Raw genomic sequence first — 8,507 nt, forward strand, 5'->3', positions numbered from 1 at the left:
AGCTAGCTCTTACTGGCGCTAGCGATGACCTTGAGCTTCCTCTCCCACATCGCACCCCTGAGCACCGACGAGGTTGATCTTTCTCTCCCTCATGCCTCCCTGTTGATGAAAAATTTGCGCTCGGTCGATGGTGCCGGATTTGTGTTAGCATGAACTAAGTCGACGAACAGAACGTCCAGGGAGATCTGCTTAGCTCCAGTGTAGGTCCAAAATATTGATGAGATACGGACATGCTAGTCAGTTTGTCTTGCAATTGACAAGATATATAAACTGAAGATCAAAGAAAAAAAATCCAGCCTCGCAAAAAAAAATTGAAGATCAAAGAGCCGATCGGCTGACAAGTCGATGGGGGTAATTCCAACCGATGCTGATATTAGCCGATGTCGATAGAGTTTTGAGCAATCGGCTATACGTCCAATGTAGATAATGATATAAATACAATCGGTTGGTGATAATGTAATAAGAGTAGAAACCAATCGACTAATAATGATATGATAGAATAAACACTAATCCGATGGTTAAAACATACATCGGCTGGAGGTTTATTGTCATAAAATCCAAATGATTAGATAATCAGTGAAACCTTTGTTGCAATCGGCTAAATCCAACTTAATTGTAATCCTTATAAGTCGATGCAACGTTCAGATAATTCATTGGCTGAATGTAACAGCCCTAAAATTTGACAACTTGTTAAAACCGATTTAGTTTGCTTTGATTCTCTAAAAATATAACCGTCGAATTAGACATTTATTTAAAATATTATTTTCCATGCTTATTTTTGATGTTTCTTTTCTCGTTTAATTTTGTCGCAAAGTGCATATCATCCTTCAAATAATTCCTTTGAATCCAAATTTAATTCTATCCTGAATGTCGAACTGTCTAAATTCCACATCGATTCAAATTCTATATATTTTAATCTTCCCCATATTTTCCTTTTCCCTATTTCCACCTTAATTTTCTTTTTCCATTTTTTTTCCTTTCTCTTTCCCTCTTTCTCTGTTTTTCTTCCTCTCTCTGTTTTTCCTTTTCTTTCTTCCTCTACTCGGCTAGGCCGAGCCAGCTCATGCTGCCTCGCGCCAAACCCGTGCCGCCTTGAGCCCAGCTCGTGCCAGCCCGCGCATGCCACACGCTCGCACGCACGCACACGAGGACGAACGACGAACGAATGCCCGGACGACACCTCCAGCTTCCTGCCTCCATAATTCCGTCGTTCCTCAACTAGAAGGCTCAAGACCGGAGGCAAAAGAAGCGCAATTTCAACCTCTTTCACCTCCTCAAATCCGCACCAACCCCCGCTGACTCAATCATCGTCACCGGAGGAAAAATCCCCGAAACCCTAATTTTGCGCCATTCACAGAGCTTCAAAATTCGTCGCATACGTTGCAAATCTTCTGAAATTGAAGGTAAAAACGGATTCGACGTGCCGAGTACTCCCATTCCCTTCTGTTTTCCTATCCAATCCGACGCCGGAGTGCCGCCGTTTCCGCCTCCCGGCGTCGCCGCTCTGTTCGGCCGCCGCCAGCCGCACGGCGCGCCGCCGCTCCCGGCCTCCCCAGGCTAAGCCGCCGCTACCACCGTGCTCCCCTTGCTCCACTGATGCTCACCATATCCGCCGCCCTCACCTGAGTTCGCCGGAACCACCGTCGCCATGGCCGCCGCCGCCTCCAGCTCCTGGCCGCTGCCGGCAGCCTCGCCCCCGGCGCTTCTCTCGCCGCAGACCATAAAAGCGGAATCGCCTCGACTTATAGATCGCAAAACTGGCGCCCCCTTTCCCAAAATCGGCCATCTTCACCGCCGGCGCCAGGGAGTTGCCAACCGGCTCCCGTGCACAGAACGAGATGAACAGGAAATCTGATTTTCCTGTTGAAAAATAAATCAGAAAAAACAATTTTATTTTCCTATCAAGTTGACCATCCGTTTGAGCTCGAAATCAAAATCCGAGACCTATTCCAAACTCCTAGAATTATTCCGAATCCATCCGTATCAGTTTCGTTGCAATCCGAGCACCCGTTGTCGCGACCCTAATTTTAGCCCTAGGGTACGCCGTTCACCGAAATTCCAAAAATCCCTAAAATTATTTCTTTAAATCCTTTTCACCCATTGTTGCAGTTTGTGATACTATTTTCTTTTGGTTATCTTTGCTTTTCTGTTATTTATTGTGGTGATGATTGTTGCGTAAATAGAAAGCACTGACGTTGGTCCGGTAGTCGGAGCAAGTGAAATCTCCGCGCCAGGAGGAGACGGTTTGTACGACTACATCGAGCCCGAAGGTTGCAAGACATGCACCCTCCCTTGAACAATTTAATCCCAGTAGTTAGAGAGTTATTTTGGTAGCGTACTCGTCCTTTGGAGTACGATAGACTGCACGAATTCTTTTAAATTAATTATATTACTATTATTGCATTATATTTTCTGTTGTTGTTATAAACACCTTAATGAGCCTTAGAGTATAACAAACTTAGGATAAAATTTGAGAAACACCTAAACAAATGGTTAATTATTTAACATGCTATTGATTTAATATGGATATTATTATTGCATATGAAAACATGCTTATGGAGCTATTTATGGCTATATGCTGAGAATTGTTGGCACCGCATGTGAGCGGTTGGTACACATGATAGAGTTCATGTGTTTGGTTTTATGGACCTGTTTATGGTCGTGTTGAATATATGGATATATTTATGGATATTTCTTATTTAAGATTGATATAATAATCAACCCCCTTATGTCAATAAGAATGACATAGTTTCACCATCCACACGATCGAGTTATCGAACCTGGCCGTATATTGCTCTAATTGATTAAACTTCTGCAGGCTTTTCGGTGTACTGGCCATTAGCTTTCAAGTGTGTGAAGCAAAGTGACATGGTTCATGTTTATATGATTTATATATGTGGGCTCGATGGGCCCCGAGAGTTCAGAACTGCCCTATTGGCCCATGAAGTTCTGGGCTGCCCATCGAGTAACGAACAATGGTAAGTGGATGCGGAGGTAGGTTGGCACACACCTCGGACCGGATCACTCCGAGCAACATCTCGAGCATCCTTTAACTTACTAGGCAGAAGGGAGAGATATATGGAGCAATATTACACCTTGTTACTTTTCAGCCTGGCCAGCTATGGGTATCGTGTAGGTAAAGCTGGGCAGACGCTACAGAGTCGTTGAGTATTCGAAAACGCCGTGCTCCCGGTTAGTGGAGATGTGTCTATGGGTGATCCCAGATTATGGGCACAAGTTAAACTAAATGGCTATTAATTAATATGGTTAACTTATTTATTACTTGATGGTCTATTCAAGTTATTTATAATTAACATTTATATTTTTATGCTCATTATTATTGTTTAAATTAAATGTTCAATAGTGATGTTTATATCAAATGTTTATTAAGATAGGCTCTATGAAATAACTGTTAAGGTTAGGGTTTAAACCTTCCAGCTCTTAATATTGCATGTTTTATATTGCAATTATTGTATTTGTTATCATAAGCATGTCTTGTTGAGTACCTTTTGTACTCATAAATGGGTTCAGATCATAAGGAGGAGGATGCTTGTGAAGATCATGTTGACCCGTTAGAGTGGGACAGCTATGGTTTCTAGGTCATTCTACGCTCAGGCAGTTCCTGTGGTGGAGTCTAGCAGTTTATCTGTTTGTAGAAATAAGGCTTTGTAGGCCATATATGTAATGGTTTGTATTTATGTTGTGTTGTGAACTAAGTGACTTAAGTATTGTATAATTGAAGTTTATGTTTTTATATCATTTCATGCATAACTGAACATCCTGGGCAGTTACGTATTCGTGGGGCACCATGACTTTATCGGGTGTCCCCACACTGAAACCCCGATAAACCCTTATTGGCAATAAAAAGCACGCTAGAGATTATGATTCTAAGCATTACTAGAAAAAGTAACAATTTTGGTATTTATATATTACTTAGATTGATGACTCCATCTTTTCAATTATACTTATGCTTGTTCGTATCGCTTATTACTAAAAAAAAATATGGGTAAAACTTTTTGTGCATGTCCTTTACAATTGAAAAACAAATGTTGCAAAATAAACTATGATAAAAAATACAAAATTTGGCTTATATGCATAAGCAAAACGATAAAGATGTTAGGGAGAGTGGAGAAGGAGATATTGTGTTGGAATTGTCAAGTGAAATGAAAAAAAAAATCTACTACAAACAAACTTACAAGTGTATTCCAATGAAATTTTACAATTCAAAATCTATATCTATATCTATGCCTAATTAAAAAAAAGTAAGACTTCCGAGACGTTTTTGTCCGTTGTTGTTTTTATGTGTGGTACGCGATTTTTCATTTGGCCAAGCAGACTCTACTACACGAGATCGCCATCCGTATCCTGTGCAAATTCCAATATATCCCAATAGAAACACATAAATTGAACTTTCAGTTGAATTGAATAAAGATCAAAGAACCATACGCATAGATGGGAATGCCAACAAAATTATTTTCAAGTATTTTCTTGCATTCGCTAGCATTTGATCCTAACAATTCAAATAGAAAATAGGAAAAAAATCAGGCAACCATTTGGAAACTCAAAGTTGACGACAACAAAGATGAGGACGACGGCTCGTCCTCCCATCTGCCTCCGCCTCAACCCAATTCCTAGGAGGGCTTTTTTTTTGGGCGAGGGGGGGGGGGGGGGGGGGGGGGGGGGCATGTTGCTCTCCCCGATATCGGTGCTCATAGAATCAACTAGCCGCGCGGAAGCTTCGCTCGTGGTGTTGCTCACTCACACTGGAGAAGTCGAGGGGAGAGGAAGAGGAATAATGTAGGGTCAGGGATTCAGCATGGCTATGTTTATCTAAATCACGACAGACCATCACCGTTTGATCGAATACGGCGACTCTCAGCGCACCTACGCCGACTTGAGCCGTAGCCTACCACGTAGGTCTGTGCACGTAACAGTCGCGGTGTGAAAAAGATATATGGCAGGGTCGTGCTTCTAATTGTGGGCTTATTTGTGTTTTGCTTATTCCCCGTTGATTTAGATATTTTTTTCACCAACAAAATTAGTGTAATTAGCACGATTTGAGCCATTAAAAATTGCTGAAATTTGATATAGTTTTTCCTTCTTCATATTAAATTATTCCTACCTAAATGGAGTCAACAAATAGTATAATTATATATTTGCCACGGTATAGAGTTATTTCTTGACCATAGTTGTTTGTAATTTCATGTCATTATTTTTATGACTATATTGAATTATCATTTATGTCCAGCAGTATCCCAGCTAATTTCCGTGAAACTCAGGAACCATGTTGGTTTTACCTTTTTTTTAAGAATAATTAGAGTACGTGTTTGATTTTAGAAATGATATCACATGTTTTCCATGCGAGAGTTGAGAGAGAGAGAGAGAGTTATCAGAATTTGAGTATATCCATATGCAATAGTGTTTTTTATCCGTTCTATGAGTATATCAATCATGCGCTAATATCTTTCTTTCTTTGTGCGTGTTAATTTTATCTTCATCTTCATTAAAAAAACACCAACTTACTAGTTCATGTGGGGTATTAGAGGTAGGGCCCATAACTAGAGAAAATTAATGCAGTATATAAAACATCCATAGGAATCTCACCAAAGATATAGCTTGCAAGTAAGAGCATCTTCAACAGAATTGCCAAACCACTCTCCAAGACAAAATTTAGCAAATGTGGAAGAAAAATGCCCTCCAACAGCCTCTCTAACCGGCTCTCCAAGCTATCCAACTGGGCCAAATACACCTCTCCATGGCCAAATCTGGCCAGCCTCGTCGACGTCGCCACCACCACCTCCCTCTCCTATGCCGACCTTTGTCACGACGCTGCACTGGCACCGGCACGGTCCTGCGTTGCATCCCCTGCACGGCACCAGCACGTTCCTCGCTGGCACTGCTTCCTCCGTGACGGCCCCCATCATTTTCCCTCCCTCGCCTCCGGCTCTCCTGATACCGCTGTCACCCTAGCTCCTCCCGAAGGGGGAGGACCGCCGGCGCCCCCGTCGTCAAGGTCACCGTCGCCATCCACCACTGCCTAGGCATCTTTCCCATCCCCCTCTCTATCCTGCATCTCTGCCATTGCGGCCTCCCCATCCGCCGCCATCGCCGCCGCCAGTGACAACCACCACCATCCACTGCCGCCCCTGAGACCACTTTTTACCTTTTCTACTTTTTATTTATCATCCGGCAGAACTTGGCACCTGACGCGAGGATGCATCGGTTTTCGATCTCTGGCGAAGGGATAAGTCCAATGTTCCGCCGGCCCAGACAATTGTATTGGATACATTGGCGTCGTTCAAGGCTGCATCAGTGTATTCGACCTCTTGGATTGCTCCGGTTTGGTTAATATATTTGCCTGCCTATTTATCATATGTCTTAGTAATCTAGTTTTAGTATCTCAATTTAGCTCTATCGGCTGTCTCTAGCTTTATGGTTTCTGCCGGTATCGGCTAAATTGTTTTATTATATTAGATTAGCTAAGGCATCTATCACCCTAAAAATTAGTCAAGAGCTTGATTGTCTAGATATTATGTTTCTTTTCATACTTAGTGCTGCATCAGTTAAGTTTGATCTACTAAGTCGTGCTTAGAACCATAATCTCTAGCCTGATAGTTGATTGCCAATAAGGTTTTCATCGGGGTTTCAGCCGATGAGTTATCTAAACGTTGCATCGGCTTACAAGGATTACATATTAGTTGGATTTAGCCAATGATAACAAAGGTTTCACTGTTTAATCTAATCTTGTGGATTTTATGACATCGGACCTCCAGCCGACGTATGATTTAACCTTTCGGATCAGTGCATATTCTATCATCTCATTATTAGCCGATTGTTTTCTACTGGATTACATTTAGGGGTGGGCATTCGGTCTAACCGAAAATTTCGGTCTCGGTCTTCGGTCTTTCGGTCTTTTCGGTCTTTGAAAAGTGAAGACCGAATTTCAGCACAAAAATGTTAGGACCGACAAATTCGGTCTCGGTCTTTTTGGTCTCGGTCTCGGTCCTGACCGAAATTCAACAACATTTTCATATATGCAAAGAAATAATGGAAATTTTCAACACAAAAATCACAAAAAAATTTCGTAAGCACTTATGAGTAAAGACTCTTGTTAGGTTGCATGCCTAGAAGAAGTAGGGATGTGAAAATTAGAGTTTAATCCTATTAAACATAGTGGATTGTAGATTGCATTTAGACGTTTTTTGATAATTCGGTCTTTTCAGTCTATTCGGTTAACCGAGGAGACTAACCGAATTGACCGAATAAAATTCGGTCTTTCACTACCTAGGACCGAATTGATGACCGAATTTCTCGGTCTCGGTCTTTTCGGTCTCTGTCTCGGTCTTTTCGGTTCGGTCTTTTTCTGCCCACCCCTATTTACATTGTTATTTATTATTATCAGCCGATTGTCTTTATTTACTCAAGTATCAAAATTTACATTGGATATATAGCCGATAGCTCAAAACCCTATCGCTATCGGATGGTATCTGCTATTTGTATATCTTGTCAGTTGCAGGGTCAAACTGACTAGCACGTCTGCATCCCACCAAGATTTGGATCTGCACTGGAGCTAAGAAGATCTCCTAGGCAGTTGCTGTTGTCGACCTAGTCCGCGCCAACACAATTCCGGCACCATCGGCCGAGCGCGGATTTCTCATCAACACGGGTGTAGGGATCATCGCAGTTGAAGCACAACCCCTTCCGCCGTCGCTCATCCATCTCCGGCGGCGTCAGACGGCAAACCGTGCGGCTGGCCACCTGAGCGGATGATTGGCCCACTGAAGATGTCGTATCTGAGAGGCAAAGAGGTAGGCGCAGCCGATGATGATGCCAGCACCCAAGCGTCCCGGCACGGCATGGCGCAGCACGCATGGCGAACTCACGGCGTTCATAGGAACGCGCTAAACTCATGGCGACCTCCAAGGTGGTTGGGTATTGAAGCTGCATGTCGATGCTTAACGGTTCTTGGAGACCGGTGGTGAAGAGATCCATTTGCTAGTCCTCAATGAGGGGACCGGCGCGAGCGAGCAGGTCGAGGAAGCGGTCGACGTAGACAGCCACCATAGTCATACGCCGGCAGGCGGCGAGCTCGCCCAGGGCGCCTAGCGCAGGGGCGATCCGAAATGCAAATTAAGAAGGTCGGAGAAGCGACGCCAGGTTGGGGTACCTAGGTCACGTTCGACGCACACGTACCATTGGCGTGCCGCGTCGAGCAGATGGTAAGACGCGAGCCAAACCTTCTCCTCTTCCGGCGTACGGAAATGGAGCGGGTCGCCCTAATCGTCGAACTTGGGGAAATCAATCTTGTGGTAGCGCGGTGGCCGATCACCGTGGCGACCGTCGCTGTCGCGGTCCCCATCAGCATCACGGTCGCCAGGGTGCTGATGACGTTCGCGGCCAGCCCGTTCCAGGCGCTGGATCGCAATGTGATGCGCTTCCTGCTGGTTGTCCAGGTCAGAGAGTTTCTCCCGGATGGAGTCAAGGTGATCAAGGACCTTAGCGAGACC

Source organism: Oryza glaberrima, chromosome 1 (genome assembly GCF_000147395.1).
Source record: "Oryza glaberrima chromosome 1, OglaRS2, whole genome shotgun sequence".
Taxonomy (NCBI): domain Eukaryota; kingdom Viridiplantae; phylum Streptophyta; class Magnoliopsida; order Poales; family Poaceae; genus Oryza; species Oryza glaberrima.